Here is a 16398-nt window from a genome sequence, read left to right as displayed (position 1 = left end):
ACTTCTGATTTCTTTTGATTTTCCACATGCAAAATCATTTTCATTAGTGTACACACAAATGCTTACCATAATCTGCAGTATTAATCCCTTGGTCTTTGTTTTGCAAGATTCTTTGACTGGAGGGCGTTTTAGACAAGTATTCATAACTCAGTGTACAGCCTGATCAGAGGAGTCTAGCTGCTATTAAGCAAAGTTGCTCACCTTAGTTTAAGTTAGCATCAGCCTCTCCCTGACCAAACCCTGGACTCTGAGATGATGCCTAAATATTGTCCTTTCCAACTCCTGGCTGGCTCTCGCCAATTATGTGGTGTCAAATCCACATTAAATAATACAACATCAAAAGAAGTCCGCACACTGTGGATGTATACTGCAGATGATGGCTTTAATGCACTCCGGAGCATTAGTTAGTGAAGCAAGTAAGTAAGTGAAAGCAAAGTAAGATAAGTGAGCAGTGAGCTAAGTAAGCTAACATCCTCTGGCTGTTGTCCAGCCTTTATACCCCTTCAAGTCATCCCAGACAAGTCACTCTATGTTTACAGATAACTGACCAAGTACTTCACCTTTGCCCTCTCATCCTGTTATTCATACATTCTTTAGGTTTTGCCATTCTTTAGGTTTTGCTTACATTTCCTGGCACCAAACCTTGTCTATGCCATTTTCTGCCAGGCCTGCTCTTTCACTTAAACCAGTCTTCCTTTCCCACACTGAACATACTACAGAGTTCAGTTTCACAAAACAGTGATATTACACAGAATGAAGATACTACATAAAAAATATATAAACTAAAGGATATATGTCAATAAAAGTCACGACAACAGCAACCTCAAACACCACTGTTGAACCTAGCTACTGCTTCAGTCATGTACGAAATAAGCAGTTTATGAATTATCTTTACCCGTTTAATGAAGTCCACATGACCAAAATAACAGCATATTTAAAGGCTGAGCTAATATAGCCGATGCTGCAATGGATAACAAATAAAATGTTTCATACAGTTAATGAACTTCATCACTCACATTCTGAGTTTTTCTGGGTGGTTGTATATCCATGCAGATCGTCTTCGAATAAGCCATCGCTGTTATATGTTAATATGTTAAATGTGTAATATGTTAAAGCTAAATGATTTTAACGCCATTAATGTTACATGATGCTGACTGACACTGGCTATAACTGTAGGCTACCGTTTTAACGTCTGCTGAGTCTACTGCCTACCAAAACCTGTCGCTGTTCAGTTGAAGTTAAATGATCAAATATTGTTTGATTTTGTGTCAACTTTCAGAGGAAAGACATGTTCCTTTCTGGCCAAATTTCACAGCTTCTAAGAAAGCGTATGGTTTTCGTGTAAATCGAGTTTTGAACATAGAAAAAAAGTTAGGCTACCATTAGGCTACATGCAGACGTTATCGATACAGATCAATGCACCAAATCAGGGCGATTTTAGCGAAATAACGTTCCTGTGACAGGCTATCAAATATTGAACAATGGAATAAAGTTTCATCATCACCTTTATTGATGCCTGAAATGTTGACATTGCTGAAATACAGAGATGTAGCCTACTGAGAGGCAGCTGCAGACAACGATGTTCAATGGGTTCAACTTGTCCCTTGCCTAGGTGGATGTAAACAAAGCTATAGAACCTAGAATACGTCACTTGAAAAACGTTAAAGGTCCAGTATGTAGGAAATAATGGAAAATAAACTGTAACCATTCCAAAAAAACACCATATGTTGTCAGAGAGTAAGGAAACACGATGAATTGAAGTAATGGCTTATTTGACAACATTACTCTAACCCGTAAAACCCATGAAAAGAAATGAGTTACGGGGTGGAATGTCTTGGAATTTTTTAGTTTATGTTTTGAGCGATTCATTCTAGAATAAGCGTTATTAATAATGGGCTAGGCGTCCTCCTATTTGGGTTGCCAAATTAGCAAAGGCCAACTGTCAACAGCTGTCAGTTGTAGTCATGAGCATACAAAGAGGCAGGCAAATTTCCAAAATTTAAACAAGAAACAAATTAAGTGGACATCGGAGGAGCTTCCTGAGATGGTGGCGTCTTCGTCAAACGAAGAATATCAAGTCTGGCCTTAGAGCTGGCCATATTTCTCCACAACAGGTAGCCTAGGCTAAACTTCATCTGCATCGCTAACTTCAGCTAAATATGTTACGTTGGTTAGAGAGGTATTTTTTGTTTTCACTGTTTCCGTAATGTGTAGCTGGGTCATGGTTGGAGAAACGTTAAAGCAGCTGCAGGTCAACTAACGTTAGCTAAGTCTTAATTACATCTGGCAACCCAGAAGAGGCTCGCTTTTGGTAGTCTTGAGAACGTTCACCAGTGTTTTGATTTTGGCCTGCAGAACGTTCAGTAACAATCCTACAAATCGCACCTTTAATAGACCCTTTCAAGAGAGTTCCATTATCAGCATCATAGTTGGCCCCACAAGGCTTCCGTTTTAACATTCCATATGTTATCTTAATCCAGAAGAAGTAGATCGGGAACCAAATAAAATGTTCAAGCATTGTTTTTGTTTTTATTGTTGAAAGGGTCTATATAGTGTGCGCACTGTGGATTCAAATTCGTGGCCACACTGTACACCACCTCAGACAGAAAAGTGATTGTACTCTCCCATCATGCCCCATCAGACTTTGTTGACTGGGATTTCTTGGGCTTGTTCTTACCACAGTTTCATCTGACACTGACGCCTCAGTGAAAGGCTGTTAGAAGAACACAGTCTGCATACCGCTGGTATTCTCTGGGTGCAATTAATTCACTTAGTTCTTAGTCCCTCCATGTTCTTCAAAGAGCTCCATCAAGGCACCAGCTGTCTCTCAATGCATGTCCTTATTAAGACAAAGTCAGTGTGGAGTACACACACACACACACACACGCACACCCCCACAGACCTCTAAGTTGAATATCCTGTTTGGCTTTGTATTTCGGTCTTGTTCTTGTTCCTTTCTTGTAGTAACACTGAGCTCTGTGTATTGATGAGCACAAGGGAGAGAGACAAAAAAGAGCAGAGTTGTGCAGAAGGGTTTTGGTTCGTGGATTAGCATAAGAGAATGCAAATGGAACTTCTGCTAAAACTCCCCCTGGGGAACTAACACCACACCGCCAACGAGACACTAGATATCACTGATGATTCTAATCATCACCTGAACTCTTAACAGTAAAAGAGACAGAGAGAGAGAGAGAAACAGAAAGAGAGAGAGAGAGAGCGCCTAGATAGACTCACTCACTCTCACACACACACACACACACACACATCTATGAAACTCTTACCTCTCCACCTCATAAATATATGGAATTTTATACACACACACACACACACACACACACATGTTCATGCAAACACACCACACAAACAACACACAATTACTGTCACACACACACACTCCACTATCCTACTCATACACACACCTTGCATAGGCCCGTGCAGGCACACACACACACTCACAGTTTCATACAAGTACACCTGCACGCAGACACACATATAAACACCCACACACACACACACACACGCACACACATACAGAAAAGGAATAATCACCTCTGCAATCGGATTCTCAGCAGGAGGGAGAGTTGACTGATTACAGCATCAGTGGTGTGATGCTGGACCCCACCATGAGGTCTGCTCACCCGCCTGCTGAAGAAAATCATCCCTATGATTATAATCACAACACTAGCTCTCTTTCTCTCTCTCTCTCTCTCTCTCTCTTTCTCTCCATCTTCTCTTGCCCACTTTCTCTTCTCTCTCTCTCTCTCTTTCTTTCTCTCTCTCTCTCTCTCTCTCTCTCTCTCTCTCTCTGCCAGCCTGGAGGGCGGGAGGGCAGAGCTCAGCACGGACCGAAACATGAAACACACTTGCTCAGAGAGAGAGAGAGAGATACACACCTGCATATGCTCACTTTAAAGAGAGAGAGAGAGAGAGATACACACCTGCATACACTCACTTGCTCAGAGAGAGGGAGAGAGAGAAATACACACTTGCTCAGAGAGAGAGAGAGAGAGATACCAGAGAATGTCTAATAGGAAGAGAATTGGCCCTGTCTGGTTACTTCCGGTTTCTGGACTGGTTGCAGTTCCTCCTCAGATTCCACTTGAGGGCGCTCGCAGGCGAGTGCAGAATGCATTGAGGTCTATGGAGCTTTACCCCTCAATATCCACTTTTCTCTGGATATAATTTTTTTGAGTAGTAATTTGAATGTTGCATTAAGCTAGGAGAGGCAAAGAAAATACACACTGTTGATTGTTATATTCTTTGAAGTCAATAAAGTCTTCTAAAAAGCCTTTCAAATATGTCAATGACGTCATTCATTAGCACAATGCCAGCGTGATATGGGCAACAACTACCCAACCTGTAAGAAATGAAAAGGACATAAGTACTCGTTCATTCAACTTTAGATCTAAAATCTATATTGAACTTGCATAAACTACAATAAAATCTACGATTCTTCCACGACAAGCAGGTGAAAGAGATACATTTAGCCATCTAGCTCCATAGACCCCCATTTAACCTGCACTCGCCCGCGATCACCCCCAGTGGAATTCTAATAGAACTGCAACCAATGTCGATACAATGAGGCTTAATAGGAAGTGCCAAGGCTCTCCGTAGACGGGCTCTGGAGATAAACACCTGCATATGCTCACTTTAAAGAGAGAGAGAGAGAGTTCCGAATTCCGAAGAGCCACAACTAAAATGAGCTCCTAAACTTTTAAAATATTTGGACAGAAAATGGACAGAATTTTGGGAGAAAATTTTAAATAATTACTTATAAAAACTAGGAGAAGATCTTGTCTGAAGATAAAAGTGATATTAGCAAAAAGAAGAGAGAAAAACACCAAAATAAGCTTGAATTACCCTGAGGGACTATGCTACAAGTGGACAGCAGCAACCCCAATAGCAGAGATTAGCAAACAAGAGCCACAACAAAGATCAAAAGAGCTTCAATGAACCAATCTCTAAGGGCATGCCACTAACAACCCAACCAGCAGCAAGGTAGGCACAGACATCTCTACCTGATAGTCATCCGGAAAGCAAGGACTAAAAATTGAAATACATACAACAAATTGTTGAAATCAAATCAGAAGGAGATTAACTTCACTTAGCTAACTAGCTAGAGATAATTTTCTCCTGTTATGGCAGAGTGCAGCAGAGCCGTTGCAACATTGTAACATCTGGCTACCATGGCAACCATGCTAAGGTGGAGTTTCCTAACAGTTGCAAATCTGCTACTGCAAGAGGGAAGTACAGAGAAAAACTTCTTAAAGAAAATCCTGACACTCTTTTCTGTGACTATATCTGCATCAAGGGCAAGAGAATAAAAAACAACCTAATCTTCCACACAAACTGTATACCTGAATGGAAAGAAGCCATATACAGTGAATACAAGTTTACAGTGAGAGAGGGGATTGGCCGGGGTGGAAGGATCATCATATGTAGTGATGACAGCTTGGACACAGATAATGCTGTGCTCACAAATACACATCTTCCCCATTGCAGCTGTGTATGAATGTTCAACCATTGTTTGAATTTGTATTTCTCAAACTTGTATCATTATCCACAGACTTTGATTTATTTAGCGTACTTTATTCAAATAACCTCTTTAATTTGTTCCATTGAATTTGTCCATTTTGTGAAAGTATGAATTCATTTTATGTTAGTTGTTGGAACATACAAGGACTCTACTCCTCAACGTTTGGTATTAAGAGTACTCAACCGGAGTTTTTGAAAAACATTGAAAATGTGGATATTCTTATCCTCACTGCCCACACACTGTCCTAAGGGATACAATGAAACTGTAATCTCCTCGCTCAAACTCAATGGCATATGTCATGGCAGAAACTATGGGGGAATATTGGTGTGGTACAAGGAAAACCTTACTAATCACCTTTCTATCATCCAAACAGGGAAATCACACTGTTGGCTAAAATTAAAAAAAAGAGCTCTGGTATATCAATTAATGATATATACCTTTGTGCCATATACATCCCACCAATAGAATCTCCCTATTATGAGGAGGACTACATAAGCAATCTCTACACAGACATCAGCCATTTCCAGGCCCAGGGAAATGTGCTGATATGTGGGGACCTAAATGCCAGGACTGGGTGTGAAATAGATCACATAGACCCTCATGGTAACAACCATGTGTTTGGTCAAAACAACCTTTATTTTACACCAAACTTACCCCAGAGAAACAGCCTTGACCGTAGTGTCAATAAAAATGGTAAAGAGTTAGTGCATCTCTGTCGAGCCTTAGGGCTGTATGTGCCAAATGGCAGGATCAGAGGGAACCTGTCTCTAGGGAGGTTTCACGTATTGTTCAGCTCTTGGAGCTAGTGTTGTTGACTATGCAATCACTGACATGGACCCCAACTCCTTCAGAACATTCACTGTCAGGCGGCAAACTCCACTATCGGATCATAACCAGATTAACATCTTTCTCAAAATCATACAGCAGCCCAAAACAGAGTCCAGCAAGCTATTCCGTCTCAGTGGGACATATAGATGGACTCAGGACAGCCCAGATAACTTTTTAAAAGCTCTAAATTCTTCAGAACTAAAACAATGCATTAGATCCTACAACTCAAAATGTTTTGAAATTAGCAAAACTGGTGTTAATGAAGCCACAAAAGAACTAAACAAAATATTTCTGAAAGCAGCAAATGTAGCTGGCATGAAGAAGTCTAACAAAAATCGAGCAAAGATCAAAACTGAAGAAAAATGGTTTGACAAGGAATGTAAACAACTCAGGACTAGATTGAGGCATATTTCCAATCAAAACCACCACCAGCCTGAAAATACAAATCTTAGAAAGAACTACCACGAAACTCTTAAACATTATAAAATGTTGCTGAGAAAGAAAAAACAGAATGACACCAACACAACTCTCAGCAAAATCGAAGCATCTATACAAAATAATCAATTTTGGGAGATGTGGAATGGTCTGAGCAAAACAAAACCACAGAACTTACCGATTCAAAATGGTGAAATCTGGAAAAAGCACTTTGAACATTTGTATACAGACATCAAATCTCAAGATCTACATTCGAATTATGAAAAAAAAAAAATGGAAAAATTACAATCCCTTGAAAAGACAATTAAAGACAACCAAAACCCCCTTGACTTCCCAATTACACAATTCGAACTTGAATCCAAAATTAAAAAACTCAAAACAAAAAAAATCCTGCGGCCCTGATCACATCAGAGGAGAAATGCTTAAACACAGCACCCCTGAACTGCAAAGGGCTATACTCAAATTGTTCAATCTCACTTTAACTTCTGGCTGTTTTCCTGACATCTGGAGCCAAGGGTACATTACACCCATCTACAAAAGTGGAGATAAATTGGACCCCAATAATTTTAGAGGCATCTGTGTGAATAGTAGTCTGGGGAAGGTGTTTAGCAGCATTATCAACGAAAGAATAGTAGCCTTTCTTAAGGAGCACGATGTCCTAAGCAAAAGTCAAATTGGATTTCTTCCAAATTACCGCACTACGGACAACATTTACACCCTACACACCCTAATAACTAAACATGTAAACCAAACACAAAAAGGAAAAATATTTGCTTGTTTTGTTGATTTCAAAAAAGCATTTGACTATTGGCATGAAGGACTATTTTATAAACTTTTACAAAGCGGTGTAGGGGGTAAAGTTTACCAATTAGTTAAGGAAATGTACTCTGAAAACAGAAATGCTGTGAAAATTGGCGACAAAATTACAGAATACTTCACTCAAAAAAGAGGGGTGAGGCAGGGCTGTAGCCTCAGTCCAACACTGTTCAATATTTACATCAATGAGTTAGCGGTGCAGTTGGAACAGTCTACAGCTCCTGGCCTTACCCTAAAAGAAAAAGAAATTAAATTCCTCCTCTATGCAGACGACCTGGTGCTGATATCTCCCACTGCACAGGTACTACAGCAGCACCTGGACCTGCTAGAGATATACTGTCAGCACTGGGCCCTGAAAATTATGATATTCCAAAAGAAGCCCAGATGTCAGGAACACAGATACCCTTTCAATCTAGGCAGCACCGCCCTAGATCACACGATGCAGTTCACTTACCTCGGCTTGATCATAACTGCATCGGGGAGCTTTAGCATGGGCAGTGAATGCTCTAAAAGAAAAGGCTCACAGAGCGCTATATGCAATGAAAAGAAACATCTGGAACATAAACATACCAATTAAAGTTTGGTGCAAAATATTCGACTGTGTTATCCAGCCTATTGCGCTATATGGAAGTGAGGTATGGGGTCCACTCAGTGTGCACAGCTACACTAGATGGGACAAGCATCCTGTAGAATCCCTACATGCAGAATTCTGTCGATTAATTTTAAAAATCCAAAAGAAAACACCAACCAATGCATGTAGGGCAGAATTAGGCAGATTCCCATTGGCCATCAACATACAAAAGAGAGCACTTAAATTCTGGATGCATCTCCAAACAAGTCCCAGAGACACACTGCATTTCATCGCAGCAAAAACTCCAGATCTGAACCCCGACAAGAGTCCTCTGAGTCAGCTTGTTCTGAGACTAAGTAATCCCTCTCTAACAAATACTAATACACTCTCTCAGCCAAGCTCTGCTTTTAGACTAAATCTCAACCAGATTATTCAGAAATTTAAAGAAAAATATTTGGAACATTGGCATAATGAAACAAAAAAACAAAACAAACTAGAATGTTATCGGTCCATAAAATCTAAATATGAATTAGAAGAATATCTCTCTACTGTCAGAGATATAAAGTAGAGACAGATCTTGACCAAATACAGACTCAGTGACCACCAGTGTTGGTCAAGTTACTTGGAAAAAGTAATTAGTTACTGATTACTGATTACTTATCCAAGAAAGTAATCTAGTTACTTTACTGATTACTTATTTTCAAAAGTAATTAGTTACTTTACTAATTACTTTACTTAGTTACTTTACAAAAACACACTAGCTATACACAACCTGAATACGCTTTTTTAAAACTTGGTTTTATTAGTTTCACTTAACTTTTTGGTGTGTATACTCCTTCATTTTAATAGATGTAAATAAAATACAGCAAAAAAAATATTAAAACCAAAGTCTCTATTAACATTTACATCTTTTAACAGTTGCAGTGCAGAGAGGAGTAATGCATTTACCAAAACAGAAAATGGTGTTGCATTCCACATTTAGGCTGTTCTAATGTCAAGAACAGTATGTGTTTGAACTGTGTGTGTGCAGTGCCGCTGCTGGCTATTTTGGTGCCCAAAGCAGAACTGTTAGTTTAAAATATTTCTTAAGAAATACTACTAATTTGATGCAGTTTAACTCATTTATAAATGGTGCGCTGTCACTTTAAGAGCATCTACACAACTCTCATAATGATCAGCTCCATTCAAATATAAGCCTATGGCTAGTCCACAAACTCCACATTTGGCACTATATTAGCAATAGTCATGATATTAAGTTGGTATAAACAGCTAGCTAGACATTTTCTGTTTGCAATTAAAAGTGATAGCCTATATGAGCCTGGTAGCACCTATCTGAGTGGAATGTGTTTCAATCGGCATAGGCTACTGTGCTTCATGTAAATGCTTAGTTTAAGGCAGTGGTTCTCAAACTTTTTTTTTTTTTTTTCACTTTGATCAAGGGGGCCTTTTCGAGCCCCACCTGTCCCTCATCGCTCTAAGAAAGTGGTAGGTCAAGCTTAAAATTGTCAAATGTATTGAAATAATGACAAGTTCTAAATATATCCTCTTCAGCAGAGCTAAAATCAGCTGGTGCTGCAGATATAATAATAAATAAATACATAATGTGCCATTGTACATTAAACACACATATTTCTGTTTTCCAGCAACATATTAGGAAGCATAGGCCAATATTTTACAGCATTGTACAATATATTCAATGAAATACCAACATGCTGCATTAAATGGATCCATAATCCAGTCATACTGAGCACTGCTGGTTGGGAAATATTTTTGAAATAAACTTTGCAGGGATGTGATGTAGGCCTACTGTTTAATACATGGGATCACAAGAGTGGCTCCCGAAGCAGACGTTTCAGCGATTTCACTCAGATTCTCAAAGGCATACTGTTGCGATCGAGGCGCCTGTCCCATACCTCAAGTTTTTTGGTGAATGCAGTAATCTTATCTGCTAGGTGAGGTAGGTGCTTGTCTTTGCCTTGTAAATGGAGATTTAACTCATTGAGCTTTCCAAATATATCGCTAAGATAGGCCAGCTTCAAGAAATGTTCATTTGTGAACGTGCTTGCAGATTCAAACATGCGCTCACGCTGCCTTGACACGAGCGCTTCCCTATGAATAACACAGTGCGTCCATTGCGCATCGGGTGCTACCTGGGCCTAGGCTACAGATAAAAAAAATAAATGTAAAAAACTCCTGTTTTTCGCGCCCTACCTGGCATGTCTCCGCGACCCAGTAGAGAAACGCTGGTTTAAGGGAAACGAATTATTGAAGACTTCAACACTCACCAGCGGGCCAGTAGGCTACAGGGAACCCGCGACGTCCTCTATTTTCACCTGTTGCTGCAGCCGTCATGTCGGGATCTGGGGGTGTCTCAATGAGTTTCACATTCCTGTGCCGCTTGCTAGGTGCTTGCTCAGATTTGAGGTGGAATTTTTCGCTGTAGACAACATTTTTCTTCCCACAAAGAGTGTACAGCGTTAATGTTTTTTTCTTAATGTCTGAACTGCAATGAATTAAATGCTCCATGTTCACGCTCTCTCCTGCACTCCATGTCTTGCACACGTGTGTCTGTTGTTTACATCTATATCATGCAGCTATAGCCTACATCATTGTCACGAGTTAGTCTCACAAAATCCATATGGCAAAATCCCAAATTCTTTTACTGTCTATGGCAAAATCATGGTTTAGTAAAGCAGGCTGCTTGCAGGAAAGTAAAAGTAATCTAATTACTGTTTTTGCAATCCCTTACTTTACTCGTTACTTGAAAAAAGTAATTGGATTACAGTAACCCGTTACTTCTAACGCATTACTGCCCATCACTGGTGACCACAGCCTAGCCATAGAAAAAGGCAGACTAAGAAAGTCATGGTTGCCAAGAGAGCAAAGAGTCTGTGGTCACTGTACGACAGGTGAGGTTGAGACGGAGGTGCACTTTCTTCTTCAATGTAAGAAATATGTGTATTTATTAGAGATACCTACTTCGATAAATTTACCAACCTAATCCCGGAGTTCCGAAACCTGGGAGAACAGGAAGTACTGCCTGTCTTACTTGGACAGCAAGGAAAGACAGCAGCTCTTGCTGCTAAATATGTCACTGAATGCCATAGAGCGAGGGACAGTGATTAGACACTATACACATGAAATACCTACCATTTTCAGCACAAACACACACACACACACGTTTATATGTATAAATGTCTTATCTATCGTATGTTCTGTATTGTATTGTTTGATGCCCTGCTTTGGCAATGCAAAGAAATATTTGTCATGCCAATAAAGCTACCTTGAATTTAATTGAATTGAGAGAAATACACACCTGCATACGCTCGTTTTAAAGAGAGAGAGAAATACACACCTGCATACGCTCACTTTAAAGAGAGAGAGAGAGAGAGAGAGAAATACACACCTGCATACGCTCGTTTTAAAGAGAGAGAGAGAGAAATACACACCTGCATACGCTCACTTTAAAGACAGAGAGAGAAAGAGAGAAATATACACCTGCATACGCTGTAGTACAAATTATTTTGTAAGTACATACTGTATACAAATGTGATTAACTTCATCAGTCTGTCTGCCTCATATTTGCATTAACTGATGATTGTGCCTGGTGAAGACGACCTTGACCATTTGCAAATCAAGTCTTTTGTCATGTACGACGGCTCAGCTTTTGTCTTATGCCAGACTTCACCATAGGTGGTCGGCGCCAATTAAGCATGCATATGTCCGGGGCGTGTCTGAACTTTTCCACTGGAGCAGACAAAGAGCCTACTAACAGAATATAAGGCTGTGACATACAACATTCGGGAGGTGACTTGAGGCAACTGGTTTCATGTTTCTCCTCCGAGCCGGCTTGTAATAAACCTGGGAGCGTCTCCCTTTCTCAACACATCTCAGTTCGGTTCTGCTTCCACATCATTTTTAATTCTCACCACAACGCTCACTTTAAAGAGAGAGAGACAGAGAGAGAGAGAGAGTAACACACACACGTCCATACGCTCACTTTAAAGAGAGAGAGACAGAGAGAGAGAGAGAGAGTGAGTAACACACACACGTCCATACGCTCACTTTAAAGAGAGAGAGAGAGAGAGAGAGAGAGTAACACACACACGTCCATACGCTCACTTTAAAAGAGAGAGAGAGAGAGAGTAACACACACACGTCCATACGCTCACTTTAAAGAGAGAGAGACAGAGAGAGAGAGTGAGTAACACACACACTTCCATACGCTCACTTTAAAGCGAGAGAGACAGAGAGAGAGAGAGTAACACACACACATCCATACGCTCACTTTAAAGAGAGAGAGAAGCACACAGCACAGGAATAGTTATTAACTAACTAACTAACTAATTATTAACTGACTAATTAATGCCTTCACACCTTCACGCCCCATGTATAAGGTTCTCAAAGAAACCTTCTGGCCTTGTGTGTATAGGTGGGTGCATGAGATTGAGCAAGAAGGAGAGATTCAAAGCTATTAATTTCCTTGGACTCTGAAGCTTACTTGTCATAACAGTGGAATTGGTGTCAAATAATGGCAGGTTTTCCTGATACTTTTCTATGAAGTGATGTATCGGGGTCAGGCTTGTTTTGGCAGATGTTTTTGAGAGCTGTCAGAAATTCTGAACAGAGAGCTCATTGCATGTCACTTGTATTCAGGTTTTTAATGATAACCATATCCTTGGAGAGGAGGTAACTGCTGACATTAATAGATAAACTGTTTCAAATGTAACTGAGTACCTGTGTGCTTGCAGCTCTTGGACTGGAGGGGTACAATGAGTCTGGGTTGGTGTGAAACCCTGAAGGTCACATGTGCTCACAGCCAAGTGCTCTGACACTGAAGAGCAGATGTGGATGAGTGTTGATAAGGGGAAAGGGGAGAATGTAAGAATAACCTCTTTCTCTCTCTCTCTCTCTCTCACTCGCTCGCTCTCTATCTATCTCTCTCTATGTATCACTCTAATTCAATCTATCTCTCCACAGGATCATCCCGGCAAGCCAGCCCGGTCCCAGAGCTCAACCACATACACACACACACACACCTCACTGTGTGTGACTTTTCTCGTCTTGCCCGTCAAAGACATTTGGGCCCAAGGCCTTGGAGCTCACACAGGTCAGAGCCACTCAGTCCGAACACACACACCCTCAGTGTTGATAAGGCCAAGGACAGAATGGGAGAATAATTGAGGAAAACTCCCACTTCTCTATTCAATTCCATCTCCCTATCTGCCACGCTCCGCATGGCACTCTCCCTCCCTCCAGGCCTCTCTCCACACACACACACACACACACACACACACACACACACACACACACACACACACATCTATGCAACTCCAGGCCTCTCTCTCTGTGATAGGAAAACCAGCAGTGGTGTGAGGGATCATTCCAGCAAGGACCCCCCAGTCCCAGGGCTCTGCAGCTCAGCTCTCCTGGACAACCCCCCCCCCCATCTGCCCTACCACTCTTTACCCCAGCAGTGTTGCCCTCGGTTTCTCATCTGCCCCACGACAGCTGCTGGATAAACACACACAGGCAATATGGCCTATCTCAGCACAGTGGTTGCAGTGGTCGATAGTGATGTCTCAAGTACGTGCATTAGAAAATAAAAATATTATTGGCTTGTCCAGGACCCAACCCAACCAGGATCTGGTTTAAAATGAGCTACATGGCCTATCTCAGGCAGTGACCAATAACGCCACAGAGTTGTAATGGTCAGATGACTGGTGAACGCTGAGGGAGAGGCAGCTGTGACCTTCGAGACTCTTGCAGGAGATGTAGAAGTGCTTGTACTTGTTTGTGTGTTTGTTTGTTTGTTTGTTTCTGTGTTTTGAAAGCGTCATAAACGACAACAGGTATGATTAGATTATTTTAAGAGCAGTACGTTTAGATTCCTTGAGGGCAGAGGGTTCTATTTTCATAAATGCCTCATTGCTACCCTGTCCAAAAATACACGCATGTGCGTAAGCACCTGTTCACTAGGGAGAAAGCACTGAGAGGAAAATATAAACGACAAAGCTATCTGCTCAGCTTTAGGCAATTTACATAACAAAGCCGAGCATCACCGTATATGATACATGGCGTACAAAACATCTGAAATACCTTTTGGTTGGTTTTATTAGAGAAACATTGTATTTATTTCTCTATTCCCGCTCCGCTTAAGTTATGGTGGAAGTTGTAAGCCTGCAATCTAAAGACTTAAGGGTGGATGTTGGTGTTTTCAAAGCAAAAGAAAATAGTTTATTTATGCTTCAATATCTGCAGGTACATATGAAGGGTTCAGATGCAAAAGCCTCTAAATGCCACCTATGTCAAAAATGAGATAAAGATGGTGAGGGGATGCGCTCCACACATAGTATACGCTAATCAAATAATTTAACTTCTAAACCCACTAAATACCACTCTCTTCCTGGTCTGAAATATCGATGTATAGTCAAAAACCTATAGGAGCCTGAATTTAAATGCTCATTTAAAAGAAAAGTGGTCAGACGGATTTAGAGGGTTTTGCATCTGAACTCTTCATATGCACATGAATGTAGGAATGAGTGTCTGACATTGCAAGCTAAACCTGAACACCACCTCGGTGTGCAAGAGAGAGCAACAAAGTCTCTCTGCACTTAGGAAACTGGCTAAGATTCAGGTGGACAAAACATTGATGGCATTGTTTTATAAAGCTTTTATTGATGAGTCAATCTTCACATTCTCCATTATCTGCTGGTATGGAAATGTCACCATCAGAGACAAAAATGCACTTTCCAAGATTGTGAATGTGGCCAGTACAGAAGCCAGAAGTTTGTTAGTCTCACCGAATATTTTAATAAGCAGGTGTTCAACAAAGCTATACAAAGCCCCCTTATACTTATTTAATGACATTTTATCTTAGTTTTACTGACTCATCTTATTGAGAGTGAGATTCATTCATTTGATTGGCTCCATGTGCTCTTACACCAATCGAATGCGTTAGAGTTGGCAGCTCTGATTTTTAGGCATTGTCAGACCTATTTATCACAACTAAATTATTATTTTGTTCATATCTGTCTGTATTGTAGTGTGCTGTGTCTATTGTTGTGTGGTATGTCATCCTGTCTGCAATCAAATTGCCCATTTGGGACAAAGAAATAAATTGAACTTGATCTGTCAGTCGGAACAACCCTGGTATCAAGCTAAACCTGTCAGTCTGAACCAGCCTGGTACTAAACTAAACCTGGCAGACAGAACCAGTCTGATAGTAAACTAAATCTGTCAGTCAGATCCACTGTGGTACCAGGCTAAATCTGATTCACCCTGGTATACCAGCTACATCAATCACTAAAAGCCAACCTAGCACCTAGCCAAATCTGGCAGTCAGAACCAACCTTGCACCAAATATGACTCATAGTATCACCAAGGTAACAAGCTAACACTTAAATCTTACAGCCAACCTGGTAACAGGCTAAATCTACCACTCCAAACCAAGCCGGCTCCCAGGTGAAATCGACCGCCCACAGTGGGATTGGGCTAAATCTGTGACATGGCAACCATGCCTAATCTGACCTGCCCTTTTCAAAACCACCCTGTTACCAGGCTAAATCTGCCCTCAGAGCCCGTCGGTGTCACCCAGAGGCACCCCGGCGCTAATGTTCATTTAGCACTGAATGGAGCCGGCTGGCATTTCAAAACAATCCAGTCTGACTGTCATGTGAATGGGCGTCATGCTGGCTCTATTTCCCCATGTCTTTTCCACACAACAACACATCTGCGCTATTTCCCCATGTCTTTTTCACACAACAACACATCTCGGCACTGCGGGTGACAGCCGCAGAATGGGGGTTCTGACATGAATAAACACATGCAATAGCTCGCACAGCCGGTGACAATGAGGAGGTTCTTCAGAACCCCATCAAGCCACAAACATCTTGGCATTCCTAGGGCTCTGATTTGAAATGACACACAACGCAACATGTGATGTGTTAATACCCGCATGAACTAATAACCTACTAATTTAATTACTGGGCAACGTATTTTTGCTAATTCAACGCCTCAGTACAGGCAAGCGCTGGGGGGGTCAGCTCTTGGAGCAGGAAGATCACTCCAGGCATCACCATGCTTCTAGTTAATGTTGCATCATGCAGTCAAGACAACAGAGGGGGAAATATATTGATGATGCAATAAGACTGCATGCATTTGATATCGAGCTGTATAGTAAAAATATTTTAATTCAAGGACAAGGGCTAGC

This window comes from Alosa alosa, chromosome 20 (assembly GCF_017589495.1).
Source record: "Alosa alosa isolate M-15738 ecotype Scorff River chromosome 20, AALO_Geno_1.1, whole genome shotgun sequence".
NCBI classification, from domain to species: Eukaryota; Metazoa; Chordata; class Actinopteri; order Clupeiformes; family Clupeidae; genus Alosa; species Alosa alosa.
This window is presented reverse-complemented; position numbering follows the sequence as displayed.